The 27990-nt window shown below is 35.5% G+C and overlaps 1 protein-coding gene across 5 annotated transcripts in view; it reads right to left on the reverse strand.

Moving 5' to 3' along the window:
• Nucleotides 1–27990, reverse strand: part of LOC109050324 (disks large-associated protein 2-like) — a 120068-nt gene that overhangs the window by 76180 nt on the left and 15898 nt on the right. Inside the window, exon 1 of one of the 5 annotated variants that reach the window (XM_042777484.1) lies at nucleotides 26665–27233. The exons of the other annotated variants lie outside the window; for them this stretch is intronic. The gene's annotated coding sequence lies outside the window, so the exon portion shown is untranslated. Of the gene's footprint in view, nucleotides 1–26664; nucleotides 27234–27990 lie in introns of those variants that run through there. 5 annotated transcript variants of the gene reach the window in all.

The raw sequence follows: 27990 nt of genomic DNA on the forward strand, positions 1-27990 counted from the left end.
GTTTAAATATTGGTGTTGCAGTGTGTTATTGGCAAACAGCTAATGGAGGAAGTGCAGAAGAGCTCAACTCCATAATTAACCTTCAAACAACCTAGACAAGAGGTTTCAGGCACTAAGCTCCTCTTCACCAAAATCACGGTAATCTAACCGAACACCTAAAAGAGAAAAGACAGCTGGCTTTCGCTTACACTCCGACAAAATCAACATCTGAGAGAGAATTATTTCTTTGTGTTTGGTCCCAGTAAACTGTTACATTAAAGCTGAAGGAAGTGAATGCCAGAGAAAAGAGTTGCACTGGATGCCTGAGACAGGAACTCATCTTTGATTCAGTGTCCCACTCACACCCACTGCTGCCCTCGCACACACAGAATGGTGGCGCTCTGATGGCAGGACCCATCAGCCTCTGCTAGCGAACGACTCACCCAATGAATAACTCATTAATTCATATCATAAATTCATAACAGACAGAGAGGAGAGAAAAGAAAACGGTTGAATTGAAAAATCACAAAAATGATGGGATGGTGAAAATTCAGAAGCTCGTCAGATTATAGGGTTATACTGAATGTCGTGTAAGGACGTATCTTAAATTATGCAAATCCAGTCTGAATAAACAACCATTTTTAGGTTGTACAAATCTTGAGAAAAAATGAAGAATGAGTCAAAAAACTGTCCAAATGTGTGGCCATTATTTACATGAACCGAACACTTTCCATTATATTACTCAAATATAAAGCAGTTTCAATGAATAATTTGGTAGAAAATATCAATACAATACTAAGGGGATAATAAGCAATTTAACACTTCAAGAAATATAGATATACACAAGGGCCAAAAGTAACACTTGTCGAGTGCCAAATAGAAGTACAATTCTCCATAACACAAAGAAACACATATGTGAATTATTACATGCATTAATCTTAGCATTTTAACAGTCAACAGAAGTACTATGTTAACTGGTTTTTATACAAAATAACCATATTTTGCATATCATATATGATATATTTAGCAAAGAGCAAAGAGACCACCGCTATAAACTTAAAAGAGAACACCACTATAAAATGTATACAGTATAAGCGACATGCAGTATACAGCATATAGCCTTAAAGTTTAGCCCATCCTCTAAAGACCCTAAATTTCAACACATATTCTTATACAGTCTGACACAAAGCATTCTGGGAACTAGAAAGCTGCTGCAGCTCAGTTAAAGTTGATCTTAATATAATCATATTTTGAGTTCATGTACTGTGACTGTTTCTATTAAGTACTATGAATTTTCTGTATTATTTCAGTTATATGAACACATTTAATTTAATTAATTTCACTTTAATTAAATTTTCAGTGAAGTAAGACTTTTTTTTAAAACTAATGGTAGGTAAAGTTGTCTTCCATTTCTCCAAAATGAGTGAAATTCATTTTAAATGCAAATGAAGAAAAATATAAGTATAAGTATAAATACAAAGAAGGATGTAAATGGGCATTTCAACTGTCCTTATCAAGTTATAATTGAACATGCCATTATATCACCATGGGAACTACAGCATACTGCCATAAAGCTAAATGTTAAACAGTTTCTTAAGTTCACAATTACGAGAGATGCCTCCCCTCTAATGCAAGACAAACCCTGTTTTTTAGCATGTGATGCAAATACAGTAAATCAGATTAATACTAGATGAAATCAATGGGGAGTTCAGGATAACCTCTGCTGCCACGGAGCCAAATGAACCTTTTTACACACAGATAAGTAAACAAAAATAATGAACACACTGCTTTAATAAATACCTGAGATAAATGTTAACTGAAGATGTTTCTGTCTTTTCTTGCAAGGTAGTGTCAGTCCATCAGATACTGAGAGTATTTAAAGGATATTGTTTCTATGGGAACTGTAAAATCTCTTTTTTCTTCTTCTTCTTCTAAACTGACACCTTCTCTTCAGAGAGGTTGAGAACAACATCATCTGTGAATCACACATCAAAAATACCATATATAACAATATTAAATAATGTTAAACAAAAAAATTCAAACCATTTGCTGAGGATTTGGAGCCATCTCTATCTTTTTGAATCTTTATTAATATGTTTTAAAGATAAAGTGTGTCATTTATGCATCACTATTGTCACCAAACATAATTGTAAATGTAACAAAGCTCCAACAATGGCTTGTTTAGATGGATTTGTGACATCACACAGACAAATATCTGCTTGAGCTTCTCCCGACAACCGAAGAGTAGAGGAATATTTGCTTTGTTGCTTCCAGTTTCATCAGCACATTTACTCTATGTCTCTGTTCAGACTTCAGAATGACCCCAGCATCAAGAAACAGTTGGAATTATTATTATTTTTTATTACTGTTATGCAAAAAAGGCACAGTCAAATGGAGCCTTGGCAAAGAAACTTTTGTTGAACGATGAAACAGCCAAGTCGTATTGTATCTGACAGCAGCTACATCGCAAACCATAAACTATTCCACACGTCACACCTTAAAATGGATCATTTCAGACAGAGGGTCAGAATGAGGGTTGAAAATAATCTATATTTTTAAATATATCACAATTTTTTGTGCAAAAAAAAAAAAAAAAAAAAAAAACACTTTATTAACATATAAGCAAACCTCAATGAACAAATTCAAATATAAATAATAATAATATTATTATTATTATTCATGTCATGGCCACTTTATAGGGGTCATACTGTAAGAAATCTCATGCACAACTGATGCAAGAAATGTTAACCAAGTGCACTTAAAATGCTAAAAAAGTGTTGGGCTTTAAAGTCATCATGAAATGGCAATTGTAAATGTTTTTTTTTTTCTTCTTCTCTATTGTGACATATATCTGAGTGCAACGGCTTCTCAAACAAGAAAAAAGAATGTACAGGGCTTTATTTTATCCACTGAGAATTGATTGGATCATTGTTATTTGCTAATTTCTCTAAACACTGTTATATACAATTTCACAGTAACACAAGGCCTAGTCCAATACTGAATACTTCTGTCATGCTGGATGAAGTTCAGTGAGTAAACAGGAAAGTCCCAGTAATATAATAACACTCAGATCCCAGAAGCACTTTATGTGGTTCACACATATGGCACACTGTGAAAAACTCACAATGTCTAAAATACTCTCTGTTGTCCTCTGATTAGAGGTCATTCTATGAAACAGGTGCCTTTTGCAATTAATGATTTTTAAAGTACAGTTTTTAAAGATTTTAATGTGCTCAAGTGTTAATAAATTGCACTGTTCCTATAAAGCTACATGAATACATTTTATTTATTAATCTATGCAGATAATCCATACACACTGTGCATTTTTGTCTCACTTTAAGAGTGACTATTTGTGGGTAAACTATTTGTGAGGTTAAGCCAAATGACATTTTGACAAGGAATTTAACCAAAGTGAAAGATTCAGTGTGTGCCGTCCTTAACATTCAATACACAAATCACTAAGACAGTGACACTCCAACCACATGAAGGTATAAGTAGCTTTGAGAGTTACTTTAGGTATATGTGATTCAACTCAGTTTTTTAAGTCAGTTTAATAGAATTTAATATGAAATAAGTTGTACAACCAAGTAGACTCCAATGATTTTTTTGAAGTGAGGAAACATCTTAGCAAAATATTGCAGATGAGCTTTAAAATACTTCCAGATGAAAACACACACATCAAACAGACATTGTCATTTCGACTCGTCCTGGCCAGGATTTCTATATTGCCTAAAATATCCAGTTTTGGCTTTGTTTACACTGCACAGACCAATCAGTGTTTGACATTGAAGTAATGGGTGGATATGGATATACAGGGGTGCTAAAGAGTGCTCAAATGCAAGCAAGAACACCTTCAGTTTAGACTGTAAAAATAGGATATAGACAAGGTCGCAATTCCTCTATAACAAATAACACATAACAAACAAAGTGTAGACATTATGTAAATAATAGATTCATTTTGCAGTGTAGAAAGATTCATTGATAATAACGGAACTTGTGTGATCGTGACGTTGTGATGTTCATCAAGGCACCAAATAACCTTCCAATACGTCTGTAGTCATGTTTATAGTAGCCAGTAACACGCCTAATGTTTGAGTTCATCATTTGTGTTGCAGAGTATGTGAATAATGATGGTAAAAATAACCTCACTTCTTAGTGAATAATCAGAATTATGAAAATTGCATGTAAACTGGACTGAAGAGGTTTTCTTGTGTCATGTTTCTGTATTTTTGTTCAAACGAAATGTGTTCATATTTGCTTTTGTAAAAAACACCATTATGTTCAGTTAGTTTCAGTTTTATGGACATCTGTATTCTGTTGTTCCTGCTTGCCTTGGTTTGATTTCCCTGCTTATTATAGTGAGTGAGTGAGTGAGTGAGTGAGTGAGTGAAGTGACATACATCCTTGTACAGCCAAGTATAGTGACCCATACTCAGAATTTGTGCTCTGCATTTAACCCATTCAAAGTGCACACACACAGCAGTGAACACACACACACACCGTGAACACACACCCGAAGCAGTGGGCAGGAATTTATGCTACGGCTCCCGGGGAGCAGTTGGGTTTTAGTGCTTTGCTCAAGGGCACCTCAGATGTGGTATTGCCGGCCCGAGACTCGAACCCTCAACCTTAGGGTTAGGAGTCAAACTCTCTAACCACTAGGCCACGTCTTCCCCAGTATAAGTTGTCATGGTTACTGATTTGACTAGTTCTTTGCTTTCACCTGTGTGTCATTAATTAACCATGGTTTGGTTAGTACATAAGTTCACCCTTTTCCTGTATCCAGTCTCATTTGTTGTAAGAGGGTTGACCACTACCTTCTGTCCTATTTACCCATGATTTCTGATGGAACTCAGTCATGTACCTTGTCTGTCCGTCTGCAACACCATGTAACAAAAGTGGATGTGACTTGCCTTCAAGTGTAATGATCTCTCCTTTATCATTATTATTATTATTACAACTATTATTATTATATCCATATAAGTAATATTTTTATATCCATTCAAGAAATAATCAGTACTGGTATCGGTCTCATCCTAAACGGCCTCTTTCTCTCAAATGTCTCTCATATCTCATATTTGGGACAAGACCACAGGAACAAGTTGAGTCCTCTGCACAATGTGACTTTGCTGCAGCCTGGAATTAAACTGCTGGTTTCGTCTGGCCAGAGGAGAACTGGCCCCCTGACTGAGCCTGGTTTCTCCCAAGGTTTTTTCTCCATTCTGTCACATTCTGGGGTTTTGGTTCCTTGCCACTGTCACCTATGGCTTGCTTAGTTGGGGACACTTCATTTCCAGCGATATCATTGACTTGATTGCTCAGATACTATTCAAACTGAACTGAGCTGGATGATAACAACACTGAATTCAATGAGGAACTGCCTTTAACTGAAAAATTAGTGTTTACTATTGTCATTTTGCATTTTTGACACACTATTTTCCAATTAATGCTATACATCTGCTTTGACACAATCTGTATTGTTAAAAGCGATATATAAATAAAGGTGACTTGCCTTGATATGTAGTCTCTTAGTCTCATATATAGGAAAATCCAATTCATCCGGATGGTTCTTGTAAATGAACAGATTACAATAAGAGTCTCTGCATGGAATTTCAGGTCTTTTTGAACTGTAAAACATGCTGAAAAGAGGAATCCCAGTGCCCTGTCATTCAGTTAAAACAAGTTTGCACCTGCATGAATGGGTCAAACTGGTGGAAATGAAAGGACTAATTACAGAAAAAAAACAGATCAGACATCAAGCTTTCAGTCATGTATGAATAAAAATGCTGTGAAAGGTTCCTGTAGCTCATACAGTAGCGAATGGTGCTATGAACACAGGGGTGTGGAACAACCCTGCAGAGTTTAGCTAAAACCCCATTTAAACACACCTGTTCCAGCTAACCAGGTCCTTCAGGCTTATTTGAAAATTACATGGTTTGTGTATTGGAGCATGGTTGGAGAACTCTGCAGGTCCAGGAACTGAGTTTGACAACCCTGTATTAACACAAATGTCATAGGTTTGATTCCCATGCAGGGAATGCGTGAACAAATAATAGGAAGGCCACACCTTAAATAAACTTTATGTGGCTTTAAAACATATGCCAAATGCATAAGTGTGTCACAGAATGCTCTAAAGCAGGGCTATTCAGTTAGCTTCATTTGAAGGAGGTCAAGGGGATAGGGGCTGTCCCGATCTCTTTCTGGGGAGTTTTTTGTGGATTTATCTAAAGCAGGGCTATTCAGTTAGCTTCATTTGAAGGATCTATAAAAGGTTAACATTAGTGCTGTCTGTCAGTCAAATAAAAAAAAATAAAAAAATCAACCTCCAAATTAATATAGAAACATCATAAAGATGGCATCTTTTAAATATGTGTTTAATGGCATATTTTTACTAGCGTATTATTAATGAAGACCAGTATCATTGATACCAATAATGTTACTGATGTCTCTATTAAATCCATTTTCCCTTAATTTTAGCCATTAATCATAGCCATTTAACATTACAGTTTAACTGAAATCCATTATTTTCAACAATTAATATGCTTTGAAAAATATAACTTTTAATTTAAGTAAACTTAAATCTTAACATAAACTATAAATTTTTTGCATAAGCTATATTGATTAATCTTATTTAAGCTACAAAAATTAATCAGCAAGCAGAGCACTCGAGTGATTTCTCTTTTTCTTTTTATGTCTCTTTAAAACCTAATGCACATGATGCGGATCTGATACATATCCGATTTTCTCTTAATTCTTTATGGTTATTTAGGGCTTAATAACTCATTTAAGACTGTGCCTGCATCCCAATGTGCATACTATCCATCCTAAATTCTATGTGATATTAGTCATTTCCAATACTATTTAAGGCAAATAGGGTGGATAGTAAGCATATTGGGATACAGGGTGTTTACCAAAAGCACTTATTTTTAAAGCATTTTTGTCCATTAAACGCGCAGCAAAGGAGGAATCCCAATGCCCTGTCATTGAATGCAAACACATCAGCGTCAGTGCCTCTTAGGTCAAAAAAACAAAACTTTAAAATAACACAGATTAAATAAAATAACTCATGCACGTTCAAATTCCCCGCTGCCGAAACGTTAACAGTTCTATTAAAATACATGCCCTATGTGACGTCTGTTTTTATATTGTTTATCAACAGTATAAATGTTTATATTGTTTGAATTAACTAGCCAAGTAGACAGATATGAATGTTTATTCATAACCATACTGAAAAAGTAAGTAAATATTGGTAGCTGATGCTAACTGTCTAGCTAACAAGCTTGCTTGTGCTAAGTTGAGGTAATTTTTAAAAATAAAGTCCAAATATTTTTATTCAACCACCTAGATAGATTACATCTGGGGAAAAAGAAAGGCTGTGATGTTCAGAACATGGTAACTACAGTAATTATCAAAGTAGGAAGTGATGCCCTCTGGGGGCATTTGGCCAGGGGTGTTTTTACACCACAGACAAGGTTTGAGAAGGTTCCGTCACATGTTTGAGGCATTCGGCCAATCACAACGCACTGGATAGCTGGCCAATCAGAGCACACCTCGCTTTTCAGAGAGATGAGCCTTGTAAAAAACGACGCGTTTCAGAAGGCGGGGCATGGAGGAGAAACAATAATGTACATTATATGGAAAATAATTTGTTTTTTTAACCTTAAACCGCATAAACACATTTCATTACACCAAATACACAAAATAATGTTCTTTTTAGCAGCATCATATGACCCCTTTATTGTTTGTTTTTATATTATTGGAAGTTGTATTTTTGGTTTATATAAAAGAGTTAAATGAGTAAGTTTTTTGTTTAAGGAAATCTAAATTCACGTCTGTACAGAAGAGGGCGCAGCTCAAAAAAACCTTTCAGCTGTGCTGCCCTTCTGGATTACATGAAGAATAGGATGCATGAAGAATAGAAAAGTATGAATTGGATCATTGAAGGTCAACAGCAAAGACACTGGTTAATAAAATGGGATTAAATACACGAAGGATATTTGTGTTATTTAACATATTTAATTATTGCAGGTTTGCATCATATCCTGAGTTTGCTTTGCACAGTTTTTTATTCATTTTGAGGAATACTGAATCTGTTTTTTTCTGCAAGTGAGTTGAGTAATGAGTGAAATGAGTTCACATTTAGTCTAGAACCAACCATCATGTTTACACAGCGCACACAACACCTCTGCAATTACTCCTTATTTCTCTCAACATGGGGACAGGAGAGCTGTTGGGGAAAAAAATTAACTGGCATTGCTTATTTGAAAAAGTAATCTGATTACGTAACACGCATTGCTTGTAATGCTTTACCCCAACACTGCTAATATGAATTGTTGGTGAAATTAAGTATTTAATTCTGTTTTGAGTTAATAATACCTGTTTTAACATGGACCCACTGTAACATACAAACCCAGTAAGGATCTAAGGCCTATTATGTGTGAAGGTCCAGACTACAACAACATGGAATGCACTCAACTATTTACCTTGTTAAATGAACGTATGCCTTATTTCCCCTGAGTTCACTTGAGTCCTGAGAAACAGAATTCTTAACTTATTGCAGCAGCACTGCAGAGAGACGCTTTGACTCTAATGGCCCAGAGTGTTTCTCTCTTCAGCCTCCCGCAGGGCAATGTTCATCAGATGATATGAAACTGTCATTTTCTTAACAAGCAACAGATACAGTTGGTGAAAAATTAGACTCCACCCCTGAGATCTGAAAGTAGCTTCATGCAGTTCATTAGAATGTTCCTTCATGTTCAGTTCCACCTGTGGGGCCAAGACAGCTCGAAACAGCTGAATGCTTTCCAGAGACATTCCAACAAGAGCAGCACACAGTTTTGAGTTCAAATGAAAACACTAGATGAAACGCTGACAGTGATGGATTTTAAGAACATTCACACTGACCGAATACCCCAAATAGTCCAAAGCTGTAGTGCAATAGCAACTGCAGTGCTAAAAGCTGAATTATAATTATTATTATTATTTAATTATTAAAATTATATTTTTACATTTTATTTATACTGAGCCTTTTAAAAAAACTTAATTTACAAATCCACAGAATCTATACAGAGTTAGAAGATGAATTTAGAATAATAGAATCATACACAAACAATATATATTGTTTATATATTTGTAGACCTTTGTTTTGGACTTTCTGATGAATATATTGTTGAAATTTCACTCCATGGTCATCAGTGTTGGGGAGAAACAAACTAAAAGTGGCGATGCTAATAATAAGATTTTTCAGCAGTATGACAGTAGCTCAGTGGTTTTCTTTCCCGTAACAAGCTAATTAGTGATATAGTGTCACAAATGGCTACTTCCCTATTTTTTTCCCCCACACTGTATTGCAATTGCAACTTTACAGCCAAGAATGTCCTCTCTGATAGTTTGAAGTTCAGTACATTTTAGTGAGTTGGTTCATTCAGGCAATTGATTTAAATAAAAATTGTCAAAAAAATAAAAAATAAAAATTTATCCCTGCACAGATGTCAGATTTTTTCCCCAGTGAAATAAAAATAGAATATTATATTACAATGATATATAATAGGACAGTGCTTAAAATCCATTAATGCATGACTCTGCCTACAGGGAAGGTACAGTCAACTATCATTAGAGATTAATAATATAACAATACTAAATATAATCTAATCTTCCAGGATTTCTCAACTTTGCATTGAGGAATGGAAGCTTTTTTTTTTTTTTTTTTACAAAGATTCTCAAATTTCATAGGGCTGATATTTGTGAACATAATAGTCATCTGGCATGGGTAAGCGATAAAAATAATAAATGAAGGTTTATGTTACCAAAACCACTGAATGGTAAGACAATCTATATCACTATACAATCTATAGAGTAGACACCGCTGCAACATCTGTGAATGCATTGAATGACCTTGAGATACTCACCATGCATCAAAAACACATACACACACGTGTGTGCACATAAATACACCTTATTCCATTATCTGCTGTCTTTAGATCACCTTCAGTGAACTGGAAGTTACACCCTACAGTTGCTCCAAGATTCGGAAAATCACTGAATCAGCAGAGATGCAATAATATGGCGATTATGGTGATTACAGAATCTGTCATACAGTAAGGACCTCATACTGTCTTTTCTTATTTTAAAAATAAAGGTTACTGTAGTCCATCTGAATGCTTTTGGTAACCTAATTGTTCAAATGCATGCATGTTGAAAAATGACTGTGGAAGCCTTTTGCTTGAATCCTAACCTTCAGGCCTTTCAAGATGTAGATGAGTTTGTTCCTTCATCAGAACAAATCTGGAGAAAGTTAGCGTTACATCACTTGTTCACCAATGGATCCTCTGCAGTAAATGGGTGCTGTCAGAATTAGAGTCCAAACAGCTGATAAAAGCATCACAATAATCCACAAGTAATTCACACTACTCTAGTCTATCATTTAATGTCTTGTGAAGAGAAAATCTGCGTTTGTAATGAACAGATCCATCATTAAGACATGTTTAACTTTAAACAATCGCTTCTGGTCAAAATACGGGTCCATAATCCATAATAATGGTTCCTCCAGTGAAAAAGTTCTCTCACATCAAAATCCACCAACATATTTGTTTAGTACTATTTTGGACTGTTTTCATTTGTAAACGGTGCTTGATCTGTGCATATTTCTCTCCTGATTCAGAGAAGACAACTTTGATTTCCCTTTCCCTTTTTTTGTATGGATTATTGTGATGTTTTTAACTGTTTGAACTCTCATTATGATGGCACCCATTGACTGCAGAGAATAGCAAGTGAAGTAATGCAAAATTTCTCCAAATCAGTTCCAATGAAGAATCACACTCATTTACATTTTGGATGGTCTGAGGGTAAGTAGATTTTCAGCAAATTTTCATTTTAATATTGTTTTTAAGGAAATCGGTGGCTTTTTAGTCCATGTTTGTGGCAAGTTAATCTATATGCCAGTAGAAGTTGACAAAATTATCTTTTAGCAGAGAAACACACTAACAGAGCAGAAATATTGATCTTATGAAATTGAATATACTTTTTTTTTTTTTTTTGCCAATAAAATACATTCTAGAAGGCAAATGTCCCTATACTGTAAGTAGCACCTCTGACTAAACTAGCAAGTTGGAATTCATGATCCATTTATATAACCTTAACTAATTCTACTGAATAATTGCAATAAGGAAAAAAGTGCTCTGAAATGTGTCGCCCTGAATTCCTCTTTCGATAGAAAATATGCTCAGGAAAACTATTTCATGGGGTCTTTAACTTATGCTTTGTTTTTAAAGATTGTTGTTTTTAAAGATTGAATTCATGTACTGTGACTGGACTTGCAGTCCAAACAATGATTATCTAGCTCTAAGTGGTAGATGGTCATAACATAATAACTGTTATAAAAACAAAATATTTGTTTAGATATTCCATGGCTGTGTTGCAGGAGCTCTAAGTAATGTGAACACAATTATGTTGCAAATGGCCTGTACCTGTGAGTCATTAAATAACTATCACATTTTCAGTTTAAAAACCCCACAGCTGAGGGATCATTATTTGGGCTGTGAACGTGAAGGACAACTGTGAAAATGAGGCATAAAGTAGTTGGAGATTAACTACAAATGCATAAATTAAGGAAAGAGTAAGCATCCAAGTGCTGAGATGTCCCATTGGGCGCGATTTGTTCAATGATCAAGAATGGGAAGTTACATCAAGGTACACAGACAGTGCCTAGGAAAAGCTTTCACTCAAAACTCTCAGTGGGAACATAAAAGAGAAGCCAGTGATCAGAGAGAGTTACAGAAGAGTTACAAAGGGGAGTTTTTGAGAATGGATTAAAGATGCACCACCCAACCATATTTCAACTGAACAACATGTAAAGCTGGTATATACAGCAGGCTTCCCAAAAGACCTAAAGCTGGCATTACAGCAGCTTTATATATTTATTTATCTAAAGTGCAAATCATATACAGTATACAATGACTTAAATACACCTCTTTTATCATGGAGGGCCTTAAATAAATAATGTCAGTGTGTTACGACTTGCAAAGGTCAGTCTTGATAAACTATCATAGTGAATAAAAAATATTCGTTTTTACTTAATGGTTACATCACATGAAATTTTTAGAGGCATTCAATTTAAACTTTTCTTGAAAAAAATATATAATTTCATGTTTCACCATATGAAACTAATATAATACACGCAGCAAAACTTGTGTTTTAAACAAGATATTTAAAGGATTTCAGTTTCTTTACTGTGGACACTTTCTTGTCATTGACCCTTTGAACAAAATTACATTAAATTGTTTGTAAAGCAACAAAATTAATTTGACAAGGGCCTTAAACTTTTGCACAGACGTGTACATGCAATAATCAACAAAAAATCCAAAACATCACACATCTAATTCACTGTTAATTTCCTCTCCTCCTCTTATAGATAAAATAAAATTCTGTTTACTTGCCGAATGTTCCCCATCAAGGATCAAAGAACACAAAAAAATCAGCGAATGTGAAATCCGCTGAGCCATAAACATGCACAGCATGGAGCCGGCCGTGACTGTGGATAGTCAAAGGGTGTGCTGTGAAGCACATATTGATCGGAGCGACTCAGATAGCGATTTATCTCGATTAGCGAGACGCCCCAGGAGCAGCACAGCATCAAGGATCAACAATGAGACAAGACCCATTTTTAATTGATCGGGCTCATCATACTTGGGTTGAATTTAACAGTCTTACAGGATTGAGCCAAGCAGAATCGCAGCATGTGCACACATTCAAGCTTTACCACCAACACTTGGCTTGTGTACGTCTGTGCAAGAGATTTCTCAAGGGGCTGTGCTTTGGAATGACGCCAGGGTGCTATCAGTTTGATCTAATTAGAGAAGCTTTTAATCATAGAGCCACAGGAGCTGAATGTTTGCTGAGGTACGATTCAGCACGCTTAAAGAGTTTCAGAGAAACATTCTGTTGCCATCAATAACCACAAAACAGTTATGCTAAGAAGTATATTAATTCTTCGGTAAAATCTCCATCTCTTACACTACCTATATCTCTACCTATTTCGAAGTCTCAACAGACAATGTAGTTCCCAATCATGTTAACTGAGGGATTCAAAAGTAATTTGGAACACAACATAAAAAGTGATAACAAAAGTGATAAAATGAACTTGTTTTTGAAAGTAGTTTATTATGATAACCAATGGTAGATTGTATTTGTTTAGAAATACAGTAAAAAATAGTAATATTGTGTAATATTGTGTTTTCTATTTTAATGCAGTATAGTCCTGTGATGGCAAAGCTGAATTTTCAGCACGCTTGCTTCAGTCTTCAGTTTCAAATAATCCTTTAGAAATCATTCTAATACAGTGATTTGTTGCTCAAGAAATATTTCTTATTATTATTATAAAGATTCTTTACAGTTGTGCTGCTCAATATTTTTGGTTATTTCTTTCATTTTTTTCAAGATTAGCATTTATTTTATTTAGTTAAAAAAAAAAAATTGTTATTAAAAAAATGTTACTTTTCAAAAGAAAAAGAAAAATCCTACCCCAAACATGCCCAATTATTTTTTTTACATTATAAAATAATTTTACATTATTTGTTTTATATAAATAAATGTAAAAAAAGAAAAAGAAAAGATTATTGTGATTACAATATTATTAGAATTAATTAAACTTTCCATTCATTTATAAGTCCTAAAAAAAATCATACCATTTAGATTATAACGTTTCATTGTTCCATTTGTTTACTTTATTGATGGGGGGTTATAATGAGTCTGTATCAAGACTATTTTTATTAATTTTTTATCAATTCAAACAAGATCTTAATAATAGCATCAAATGATATCTAATAACACAATGGCATTAAAACAGTAGCAGTAGTGATTTACAAATGTGTTAAATAGCACAAGTGATAAATGACATTAATAATAATAATAGTCTCTAATACTACATAATATATTATACTGAACTCTTCCTGTTTTTTTACAACTGAAGATAGTGTTTGGAGAAACACCAAAACACAGTCTTGTCGTATATTTTAATGTAGTGCAGTGATTTTTAATAAAGAATTTGTTGGAACATGACATTGAGTATATTAAAAAGCTGCCTGTGTTTTCAACAATAAATTGTCTTTAAAATATATGGATCAGCCTACAGATCAGGGGCTTCTTGAAGATGCACCCATTTATTTTCACTAATAGCTGTTTCAGTGATGTAACCTCAGTCCCACCAGGTGCCTTGAATCTGCCACTCCTACACAAGGGCCACAATGGAGCGAAAGCGTTCTGTGTGTGAGGATGGAGAGAGAAGCCTCGATCAGCGTGTATAATACATGCTGCATGTAAACACCCACAGAGGGAGATCAAGGAACTGCTCTCACTGTGTCTTTTTTTGGACATGGGGATCCTTCCTCTAAGAGCTGTAACCGGTTGCTAAGCAACACACCGGATCTGGTACTGTATATCAGTGGCATTGTAGCTTTGATTTACAGTAGGACTCCAACTATACCAGAGCGTCTCTCATTGCAGAACAAGAGATGTTGAAATGAGCTTGTAACACAAGCATCACATGTTTCTCAGTAATATAAAACAAAACAAGGAATGATGCAAAATAAATTCAAAAACATTTATTCATTTATTTATTTACACTGAATGTGAGGAAAAAAAATGACTTGGTTGTAAGATGTGACCTTGAAACCTTATGCTCCAGTGGGAAGCATGCTCACAACAGTAGTAAACCATTCCCCTAAATCTAACGAATAGTGTTGACAAAACAAATGTGAGATAAAAATCCATTTGCTGAAGCGATCATGCCATTTTAGCTTTGAGCTCTTTTATCACAAATTGTGTAGCACGGGACTCATACCCGAGTGATCTGCATCTCAAATGCAATGTGTACCAGGTGAGCTTACTAGCAAGTTTACTACATCAGAAGTCATGTACAGACATATAGAGCTGTTTATGTGATGCAAACATCACACAGTATTACTTTAAAAAAATCATGCACTGTGGTAAAAGTGCTCTGAAGTCATAACATAACACTGTTCAAGAAACAGCATGAAAAAAAAACAATAATAATAATCTGCTTCTAAAATCATAATTTGTGTAAAAAGGAATGCAATTTGTTGGTGTTTTACTACCATAGTGTTTATTTTTGAAGTTTTGCAAAAATGTAGTAAGTTTTATAGACTTATTTTGGGTAACTTCACCCCGTGTTCTCAATATTGTTTACTGGCAAAGAATCCTAAACTTAACTAAAAAAGAATAAATAAAAGACCAAAAAACAAAAATACACAAATACAACATTAAATGTTACACAACTAAATGAGCACATACATTTACTGGTAATAATAAAGCTCTTTTAAACAATAAAATAGTTTCAAGTACTGACAAGTCAGATGAACTAAGTCATCTCTAAGCAAGCGTTCACACTCGAACAGAAGTGCAAGACCTGTGTCAGCACACAACAGCTTTATATGCCCTGTGGCTGCATGAGGAAGATATGTGTGTCCACTCAGTGTCTCTCAGCGGTCCTGCTTTCTCTCAGGCCAGCTGCTGGGGAGCACTGAAGACGTTATCATGCCTGTCTGCTCCACACACACACACACACACACACACACACACACACACACACACACACACACACACACACACACACACACACACACACACACACACACACACACACACACACACACACACATACACACACACAAACACCAGCTGGGTCTATCCCTAGATCCCACAGTTTGGAATCAGGCTCCAGCACATTCAGGTTGAGGTTATATCACACCTGTGCTGTATTTCAGTGGATACAAGCTTTGTGTAACATATTGTGCATATTTCACACAAAAGAGATTTGTTAATATGTGACAAAAAGTAGGGGTGTAAAAAGTATAGATAAATTATATTTAAGTGAAAGCGCTGATACTGTGTTAAAATGTTATTGAATTAAACATCAAATTATGTAACCAAAAACTTACTTAATGAAGATTAAAAAGTTTCCACATTTAATTTAACTTACATAATTTACCAAACGTTTGGAATAATTAAGTTTTTTATATGTTTTTGTTGTTGTTTGTTTTGTTTTTTAAAGAACTCTTATGTACTTGTATGAGCATTTATGTAAATACAATTACAGGAAAAACAGAAATATTGTGAAATACTATTACAATTTAAAATCATGATTATTACATCTTAAACAATTTAATATATTTTAAAATGTATTCCTGTGATGCAAAGTTGTATTTTCAGCATCGTTACTTCAGTCTTCAGTGTTACATAATCCTTCAGAAATCATTATCATATGCTGATTTGCTGCTCGACAAACTGTTCTTATTATTATTATCAATGGTTTTATTTATTTATTTATTTATGGAAATTGTGACAGAATCTTACCCCAAACATTTGAGTTGTAGTGTATCGTGTTTTCCACAAAAATATTTAGCAGCACAACTGTATTCAACATTGATAATAACAATAAATATTTCTATTACACCAATTTTATGATTGGCTATTATGCATGTGTTAGGCCAAGCTTCTGATTGGCCCGTGGTGCCGAGCCTGGTTCATATCAAGACCAAGTGCAGTTACTTCCACACCACTGCTCAGACACTCGTGCCAATTTCGCCCATCATAAAATGCACTGCTTCAGAACAAAAGCTCTGTGTTGGCTGCTGATATTATGACATCTGTTGTGGTGAGTTATGAAACGTCTCTTCACAAGGACGAATGACCAAAAACAGAAGTGAAATAAAACAACGAGATTGGCTTGTTAGCTAAGTAAAAATATAACATATATATATATATATATATATATATATTATATATATATGTGTGTGTGTGTGTGTGTGTGTGTGTGTGTATGGACTATAATATATAATTGCAAGAGCGTGGAAGAAGCTGGAGAATGACTTGTGAGACTCCCACAAGTACGGAGCCCCGCACATGGCATCCAGGAAAAAAATAGTAGGCTAAATCGTGTGCACGATTTACTATTTCGTTCCCTCGATTTATAAATTGTGCGCATGATTTACTAATTTGTTCCCACAATTTGCTAAATCGTGCACACGATTTATAAATCGAGGGAACAAATTAGTAAATTGTGTGCACGATTTAGCAAATCAAGGGAACGCATTAGGCAAGGCAAGGCAAGTTTATTTATATAGCACATTATGTACACAATGGTAATTCAAAGTGCTTTACACAAAAGAAAGTAAAATAATCATGTAGAAAAACAAGCATTTTTAAAACTTTGAAAATGATTTAAAAATTGACTTATTTAAAATGAATTTAAAACAGTTAAAATAGAATGATTTTACATAAAATACAGTGAATACGTAAGATACAGTGCAATCAGTTCGGATTGCAATTAGTATCAATTAGTAAATTGTGCGCACGATTTAGCAAATCAAGGGAACGAATTAGCAAATAGAGAGAACGAAATAGTAATCATGTGCACATTTTTGTACATCAAGGGAATGAATTAGTAAATCGTGCGCACAATTTATTTATTTTTTCTTGAATGTCATGTACGGGGCTCCGAACACAAGATACAGTATAATATACAATAAGTTACTCAAAGTTGTTTTGTTATTAAGGTACAGAATGTTATTTAAGTTATTGAGCAACAGAAAATAAAAGATTTACTCAATGTTTTTCAATTGCATGCGAAAGCACACTCAAGAACTTTATTGAATATTTAAAGGAATAGTTCGCCCAAAAATGAAAATTTACTCACCCTCAGAGCATCCAAATTGTACACAACATGAGTTTATTTATTCATCAAAAAAATTTTGGAGAAATTTAGCTTTACATCACTTGCTCATCTACATCTTAGATGGCCTGAGGGTGAATAAATTTTTGTTTTTGGGTGAGCTAAAGTGACGTGACATACAGCCAAGTATGGTGACCCATACTCAGAATTCGTGCTCTGCATTTAACCCATCCAAAGTGCACACACACACACAGCAGTGAACACACACACACAACATGAACACACACTTGGAGAAGTAGGTAGCCATTTACGCTGCGGCGACCAGGAAGCAGTTGGGGGTTCGGTGCCTTGCTCAAGGGCACCTCAGTCGTGGTATTGCAGGCCCAAGACTTGAACCCACAACCTTAGGGTTAGGAGTCAAACTCTCTAACCACTAACTAACCACTCTCTAACAACTATTACCTTATTACAGTAATACTTTAGCATAGTAATGAAATCCAATACAATTAAGTACTTTACATCCCTGAAAAAACATGCACGTTCTGTCTCACATACCTGTTCATATACTGTACACAAAACTTAAATGTTTAACAGTCCATGTGAGTTTCTATACTCACAAATTCTACAATACAGGATCAGAAAAAATGCTAGTTTTTCATGTGCTATACAGTTCAACTTAATTAAGTCCACTGGTTTATTTGCTAACTGTTTGCACGTGGACAAAAACTTTGCCACTTTTGCCACTCTGTATTATAGCACTGTGACAATATCTGGCTTTTGTAGCTAAGTAACTTCCCAACACAACACACACAATGCTCAATGCAAAGCCAACTTTTGCAACCCTCTTGATCTAAACTTTTGGCTCGTGAGAGAGAAACCTGTTGTTCTATATATAAAAAATAAGCCATCATCCCAAGAGCACTAAAATGAATTACAACAATCGGAGTCACTCTCATCCTCTGTGATTGAAGCTTCCGCTCTGATCTTTGGCCCAAAACATGAGAGAAACAGGACATAAAAGTGGACCTCAGCCTACGAGCCGAAAACAGTGTTTTTTGTGCTAAAAGTATTAATAATGACAATAATACCAAATAGAATGTCAAACACACAACATGACATGAAATGTCAAATACATGATTAAAGCTTAGCATACACATGTAGTTTGCTAGGTCACAGTTTAAGAATCCACTTTAAAATTATTTGCTGTTTTCCTATAAGATCTAAAGTGTTGTCATTGCAAATGGCTATATGTAAAACATGCAGATTTGGATAAAATTCAGCATTTAAAATTTGGCTTCCTCACAATATGAGTTGGAATATGAATTGAACTGGCCAATATTCCCCATGAGCTGATGCGGTGTATTTATACTAGGCAATGAATTGTAGTGTCTCAATAACTAACCCAGCACTCCTGGGATTCCACCCATGTGAGCAAGGTAATGAAGTTGTCACATTAAGATCGAAAGTCTTTGCAGCTCACATTTGAGCGAAACATCAAGCCCTGTAGCAATGCCCAGTGCTACATGAATTTCAGTAGTTATTTTATAAATGTGAAAAATCTTTGTGTTTTTCATCCCTAGAGCCTATAATGTTGCAATAACAGCAGGATGTGTCAGTCCAGAAATGTTGGCAAAAGGACACCCGTCTCACAGAATCTGAAGATGACAATATTAGTACTGTATGATGGAACACAGATATCCTTGCAGAAGCAACAGGAGTCCAATAAGTGTCTGGCACTGAAGACCTCTAACTGCTCTTTTGAGGTCAGTGTTATAAGCCTTATGGGTAAATTCATCTGATAACAACCATTTCCAAAACAACTTTTCATATATCACACAGATATATTTAAAATCATTTCATCTACTTAAGTGTCATCAAGCAGGAAACTCCTGGGCCTAGAGGAAATGTCAAAAACATGTCCTACTGTATGTCTTTTATCCCAATCCTGCAACTTCAAACTTGGTTTAAAATCTACTAAACATGTTCGAACAATATAATTGAAATGCCTGTAATTGTGTTATGCTGTTTGTATTGACAGATGTTCACATTTTAATCACTTTAACTATGTTTTTCAGGTGTGATAGACTCATTTTTAAAGAGTCTAGCTTTTATAGTAACAAGCTATTTTTTTTTCCAGCAATGAGCAGCATAGTGTGACAAACAGCTATTGCTGTTTTTAATGTTACATTGTACTGCACACACAGCTTTAAACCACTTGAACATATATATAAACTGCCTGCTTGACATTTGACTGCTCACACCCCGTCCCGCTAACAGTCCTCTCGTATGGCCACTTCCTGGTGGAATCTTGTTTTCCTGTGTGAACGTGACACGTAGCCTATTGAAAACATGTAGGGGGGTTGTTGGAAGAGGAGGAGGTGGTGGGGGGGTCTTTTGTGTGTGGTGGACAAAGGACTGAGAAGAGAAGTGCTTTTTTAACACATGTTAATGTGTTTTTACTCCACCAATAAAGATTCAAAGCTATTCAAAGGGATGGAAGAAAAAAATTCTGTCATCATTTGTGCACCATTATTTCATTCAAAACCTATGTGACTTTCTGTGGAACACAAAATGAGCTTCTCTTGCCATGCAATGAAAGTTAATGTGAACAGTGGCTTTGAAACCCCAAAAAGTAGCATGCAGCAATCCTCTAAAGCCATATGATTGTTTGATAGTCATTATTTCCAAATCTTGTTTGATAGTCTTTGTTTGGAAAAGAGCAGACATTCTGCTAAATGAATTATTTTGTGTTCCACAGAAGAAAAGCAAGTCCTACAGGTATTAAATGAAGGCAGAATTAGCATTTTTGAGTGAACTATATAGTTATTATTCTATAAATGCTGAGAGTTTCAATATGAAACCAACAAGTCAAACCAAGAAACAAAAGAGTTTATGCATTCAAGTCTTGACTCTTACACTGCCTGGTCAGTGTATGTCAAGAACCGTATTTCATTTCGCATCATGGGCCTTTCATATCTCTTCAAACTCATGTTTGTGTTTGGTTATATTGTAATGACATTGTTACAAATATGTTACTAGATATGAACTATGTTCATGCGACCCTGCGTTGAATATTTGTGAGCTAACAACTGAACTTTTGTTTTAAAGAGAATGTCAGACAGTCATAGACTTTGTTAGACACTATTTAGGAAAGCTTCTGCCTCGTCTATGATCTCAGCCCCCTTAAACATCAGCAATTTACTCAGCTGTAAGCAAAATCTGCCACTGTGTAATCTCTGTTCATGTCTGCTGAAACAAAAAGCAGTTTCTGAGATTGTTTTATTATGAAACCTCCCCTTTAAAGTTGTTAACCAATGTTAAAGTTCATTACATGTAGTATTATCCTTCTCTAAATGGTGGACACAGTCTTGGTGACCTCTCTCTCTCATCTAAACACTTTCCTTTTAAGTAAAACAAAAAATAAAATGCAACCAAATACATACCTCTACTAATACATATCTACTGAGAGAGTCAAATTATTTTATTTATTTTAAAATGTTGTTAGAGGAACAAGATTCAAATTTGCACCCTCTGGCACATAGAGGGGTAGTTAATGAGCTTTGAGTTTTCGTGTTTACCATATTTGATGAGCTCTAATCATCAATGTTTATATGTGACTAAAAGCCTAACTTAAATATAAATATATAAAGCAATAATTATCTTACATTCAATTCATATGAATTACTATGTTTTTTTTGTTTGTTTGTTTGTTTGTTTGTTTTTGTACTTTTTGATGCATGAATATGTTGGTTGCGTGGTGATAATAAAATAATAAATAATAAAAATTCCTGAAGATAACCAGAAGTCTTAAAGGGATAGTTCACTCAAAATTCATTATTCATTATTCACCCTCATGTTGTTCCAAACCCAAAAGAGTTTGGTTAATCTTCAAAAAACAAATTGAGATGACAGAATTTTCAATTTCAAGTGAACTAATCCATTAAGCCAAAATATTCATTTGAAATATAAAAATATTAAACATTTATTAAAATAAGTACAGGCAAAAAATATAGTTTTTTTATGGACTGTTCAGTTTTGAGACTTGGGGCTCTTCAATGTGTTGTTTCAGACAAGTAGAAAGTGCTTATTTTATTGCACTTGTTCTATTTACATTTGCAGATTTCTATTATTATACACATCTTTAAAGGCTATTTTCTCAATTTTTATTTTTATTTTTTTCTGCACAGACCCAAAAATTGGGTAAACTTTATAGTTTTTTTATTTACCTATATTCTGAGTTTTTTACATAAGGATTTGTTCTCATATCATTTGCCTGCTTTTATGCAACATTTCATTCCTAAAAATATGGTGAACATTTATATTTTCTGGTTGTTGGCAGAATTTTCTGATTTATGGAATGATAAAACAAAGATATTACTTTATTTTAAGGACTAACTAGCATGATATTGGTACATGATTTATTTGTACTTATAAAGCACATTTTACCCTGTTCGACTGGGGTGCCTTAAATTGGCTAACAATAGTCAATTATACAGTTTTCCACATATTATACAAACACATCTCTATGGAGAGCTCTTATGTCTTGAATTTGTGATCAGATTTGTGAATTAGTCCACAAAGCTAGATCGAAGTTTGTAGTTTTTATTATTTTAGCTCAAATATGACCCTGGACCACAAAACCAGTCTTTAATGTCAATTTTTATACACCATCTGAAAGCTGAATAAATAATCTTTCCATTGATGTATGGTTTGTTAGGACAATATTTGTTCGAGATACAACTATTTGAATATCTGGAATAAAAAAAAAATCTAAATACTGAAAAAAATCACCTTTAAGTTGTACAAATGAAGTTCTTAGCGATGCATATTACTAATCAAAAATTATGTTTTGATATTTTTACAGTAGGAAATTTACAAAATATCTTCATGGAACTTGATCTTTACTTAATATCCTAATGATTTTTAGCATTAAAAAAAATCGATAATTTTGACCCATACAATGTATTTTTGACTATTGCTACAAATATACCCCAGAGACATAAGACTGGTTTTGTGGTCCAGGGTCACAAATAGTAGTGCGTGACACTAGCAACACTAAGGTCATGGGTTTGATTCCCAGGGAATGAACTGAATACATATACATTTATGCATTTAGCAGATGCTTTTATCCAAAGCAGCAATCTGACACTGAAAAATGTAACTGGCTAAAATGTATACCAATATCTAAACGTTCACTTGATACATTTCTTTCTTCTTTGATAGAATAAACAATTGTCCATATTACGAATACCACGATTCACTAATCAGAATCAAGTATTTCAGAGAGAGATGTATAATACCACTAAATTTACAAGAATCTTTCTTTTCAGCTTGATCTGACACAATCGAAGCAGCTACACTGACCCTTCTTGGTAATTATCTGCTGAGTCATTAAGAAGAGCCGGGGTGAGGGCAGATGTCACGATCTATGGCCCGATGTGTCATCACGCTTTTGTAAATCTAAATATAAATGCACAGAGAGGAGCAAACAGCCTGCATCATCTGCTTCATTATGGTGGAGATTCAGAGTATTACAGAGGATTCGAGTGGAGTGGAGCTGGTCGCCACCCACTCCTGTTAGCTGCCACCCACCCACCTACACACACACGCACACAAGCATAGGCTTGTTAATCACAATTCCGTCAAATGACGATCAGGCCACAGAAGTGACTATACACACTCACATACACTGCAAACTCTCCACACACACACACTCACAGAATCAATGATCTGTCCTGAATCCTAAAAACACCAGCACCATTCTGAGGAATGTGGTGAACAAAAAGGGAAACACATGCGCACAACACACATATACACGCATACACACCCTCGCACGCACGCACGCATGGTCTCCATGGAAACAAGCGGGAGAGTGGCCCGTCCCACTCTCTTCTGTGGACCGACAGAGGAGGATGAGAAAGAGAGAGGAAGAATGAAAGAGATGCAAAATACAGAGCCAGAACAGCGGAGACAGAAATAAAGCAGAGAAACCCAGAAACACCTGCAAAGCATCACTTTAGAAGACATAATGGATGAAATCAGACTTAGTTTCTGTTACAGCGCACAGTCCAGCGTGTGTATGACTGATACGTCCGATCAGAACTCAAAGCCAAACACTGCTTTGACACCCAACAGCTGAAATGGTGGGAAACACTGCACTGCACCACAGCACTAATGTATACAGCAACCAGGAAACCCCCTCTTGTGTGCACTGAATACTAATAACCATGATATGATTGGCTAGCACTGATGTACAACCTGTGTTCTCAAGCAAAGCCGTGTCATATATATGGTTTGGATGCTGTTATGAAGTTTCCTAGTAAGGAAAATCAAGCAGCCTCTTGTACAGTGAAAGAGTACAGAGGAGTTACCATGTTATATTGAAGGAATCAGAATGAAATATCATGACATTGCAATATTTTACATGATATTGTATGATCACCTTATTAATATCCGATGGCATTTGCAAAGTACACCAGTATCTGTCAAAGAATACTATGGAATTACCTGTATTTAAAAAAAGTACTCATTACTTTTACATTATGAATGTGCACTGTCATCCAAAGTGACTTACATTGCTCTGCTGTTTAAGTAACATGCTCGTATTTTAAAACACTTAAACTATAGCTGAGTTACCATTTAAAAAAATAAAAAATAAAAAAGTTATATCACAATCTACTAACCAAAAGTAGCTAATAAAGTTTCATTAATAATATAGGATTTATTAAATATTTAAAAATGTTATAGGAATAATAAATAGAAATTTAGAATAAATATCTTCTTAATTATTTAATGTAAATAATTTGAGTAAAGTGATATATGTGTACAGTATATATGTGTGTGTGTATATATAAGTGTGTGTGTAATTATATATATATACATATATACATACATATACATATGTATATATGTGTGTGTATGAATCATTTTTAAACCATATTAACACAAACCAACTTGCATGCAAATAACACACATTATGTGATAATCAAACAGTGACGTAGGTTGTAAATGTAATAGTTTTGTTACATTATTCATTGGAAAAAGTAATCGTTACTGAAAAGTGGGAACGTTAAAAGTTACTTTGGTACTAAATTGATACTACAACAATAAGGATAATAGCCTTTCTTTAGTATTGTTAGTAGCAAATTCAATTTGCTCACGTGTGTTTGCACACTGCAGAAAGCAAACATGATGCGCTTTCTGCCGTTTCATCTTTAACAGGAGTACAAAAATGAACCGAAACTCTGTGAATAGATGACTCACAGACACGATAAAAATATCTATAGAAAGCTTTAAATGACTACTTAATGAAATAAAAACAAATCGAAAACAAAAACTTGATCATAATCCGTAAAGATGCACTTCTCTCTAAAGGTGCGTCTGAGGAGATGGCGAATCAGGATCATCTCCTTACTGTTTCCCCCGTCACATTTATGGTAATTACTTTTGCTGGTGCTTTGCGGCAAGCTTAAGCCTATTGCGTGTATTTGAACGCAGAACAGTTCAGCTGTGCTGATGACACGCATCAAATCCGTCGGTAGCACGGTCTCGTGTTGTCAGCGCGGCAATTTTTTTTTTCATCATGACTTGATGGGTGTCTAAAATATAAAAATAAGGAGAAGCCTAAAACAGGCCCGAGGCCTGGCCCGCCTCTGAACTATGACGGGAAAATTGGCCTGAGGGGCGTAAAAAAGTCAGGGCCCGTCGGGCCTGGGCTAAAATGCAGGACTCTACCCCTGATCTAGTGCTATTTAGACCCCACAGGTTCTGAACAACATGAGGGTGAGTCATTAATAAAATAATTTTAATTTTTGGGGTACTATACCTTTAAGTGGTAGTTGCTAATTATAGTTAGTGAGACCCAACACTGCAACGGTATGTGTCCCAAAACCATTGTATTACCATGGTACAGTACATGTCCAAAAACTACTATGGTGAATGCCAAAAAAAAATAAAACACCTGACTCAACCATGGTACATGTTCAAAAAATAAGTAACCATGGTGCATGTCCAATAAAACATTATATGGTACATGCAGTTTTTAAAGTTTCAGTGTGTGAGTTTTGGTCTGAGTGTGTGAGGCTGGTCTGAGTCGTGATTGAGTGTGTGCTTGAGATTCTGAGCACTATCTGTTAGAAACACACAGGTCTAGTGCAACACACTGAGAGTCTTCGATCTACAAAAGCTTCTAGTGTGAGTTATGCAATGACAGAGGTAGAGCGGCAATATTTACTCATGTCTTGATTACTTGGATACATAATCTCATTCACACTATCACACAGTCTAACACACACACACACACACAAAAGTGTGTGAGAGGTGCTGATGGCTTTCAGATGCTCGGCCCCTGCAGTGTGGAGAGTTTTGAGTGAGCTGCGGGAGTTTTGCTTATTTTTTGATTGTGATTATGATTGTGATGAAAGAGTTTTTGTTTAGAGTGGAGAACCTTGAATCTTGTTAAGGGGAATCCGGGGGAGGGTAGAGTGGAGAGATTTGTGTACCGGCAAGCCTGGATTGAGTACCGTAGACAACCTCAAGTCTGCCTCCTACCGCACCACACGTAAACACACAGGAACTCAATGTGCTGCTGGCATGTCCTCGCGTGAATGATGCCCTACCGTCAGGCAGCAGAGCATAAAATCACATCTCTCCACATGGAGAAGGTTGCAATATTGCTAGGCAACGTTCCTGTCCTCTCCAGTTCAAAAATAGAGATACAACCTGTGCCCGCCACACTTGAGCAGATGTTAATGTCTTCAGTGAATAAGAAGATCACAGGGTAACAGCATGTCACCTAAATCCTGCAAGCGTAGAAATGCACACACAAGATATAGACCTATGGCTGTTTACACGTCAAACTGAAAAATTACATTCTGGATTAAGCCTGACACCTTCCACAACGACATCCCATGCACACCACCAACTCCTCAGCACATCTTCATTCATTTCTCAGAGCAACTGGTTCGTTAGAGATACAGACTTGTTTTGATTGGACTTACCTCTGTGCAGGAAGCATCACATACAAGTCTTCTTCAAACCATCCCAGAAAACCAGAAGACAGTTATGAGAAAGAGAGAGAGAGAGAGAGAGCCAGGAAAAATCACACACACACACACAGGCTGATAGTCCAAGCAGCCTGAAACAACAAAAACCAAACAAAACCAAAAAAATAAAATAAAAATGCTCCCTGTCTTTTCCCGTTTTTACGTTGTACCCCCCTCTCTCTCTGCCTCCCTGCTGTCTCTCTTTCCCGTCGCCTCCCCAAAAGCAGAGGAGTGGAGAGGAGAGGAGCCGATCTCCCCAGCGCTGGTGTTAAGCTGTGCGTTTAGAGCTCCTCTGCAGCGATCTCGGCATCTTCCACGGACTCCACTGGCTCATAGCAAAACGTGGAGCCAGATACCGGATTCAGGATTCTTGATTGCCACTGGCCCCTGCTCACTCAGGAATACTAATCTGTTTTCCTCTTATTTCATCTGTATCCTTTGTCATCCTATTCTGCTCTCACTGTAAATGTCGAAACCATGCCTCATATCCAGTCGAGGGGGAAAAATTCAGTCCTGTTATAAAAGGAATCCTCTTTCGCTTATGATGATGGTGATGATGTCACTGTTTCAGTTTTTTCATTTCTGCATCATTGTCACCACAGAGGGAACCTGAGATGGCCACATTAGGAAGCCCATAATTTCCCTTTGGGAAACACATTAGCACACAGGAGAGATGCTAATCACTAGGTTACAACAATTACAATGTCTGCTGGAGAAAAAAAAAGAATAGAATGTCTTGACAACCTTATTGAAGGATCTATTTTTACAGCAGGTAGATAGATTTTATATCACTTTTGCATTCGTTAACACTATCAGGTATGTTTAGGGATTGGGTTTGGTGTAGCGAGTATGTTATTTTCCAACACAATAGAACTTTAAATGGTTAGTTCACCCCAAAATGAAAATTCTGTAATTAATTACTCACCCTCATGTCGTTCCAAACCCATAAGACCTTCTTTCATATTCGGAACACAAATTTTTAATGAAATCTGAGAGTTATCTGACCCTCCATAGACAGCAACTCAACTGAAATGTTCCCAGGTCCAGAAACGTAGTAAATACATTGGTAAAACAGACCATGTGACATCAGTGGCTCAACTTCAGTTTTGCAAAGCTATGAGAATACTTTTTTTTTTTTTTTTTGCACAAAGAAAACGAAAATCAATTTACTCAACCATTCTTCTCCCCCGAGTTACGTCTTCCACAATTTTAGAGAGTACCCAAGAACATATTGGATGTAATCAGCATTGTTTATGTCCAGGGGAAAAGCGCGCGCATGAA

Source organism: Cyprinus carpio, chromosome A20 (genome assembly GCF_018340385.1).
Source record: "Cyprinus carpio isolate SPL01 chromosome A20, ASM1834038v1, whole genome shotgun sequence".
Taxonomy (NCBI): domain Eukaryota; kingdom Metazoa; phylum Chordata; class Actinopteri; order Cypriniformes; family Cyprinidae; genus Cyprinus; species Cyprinus carpio.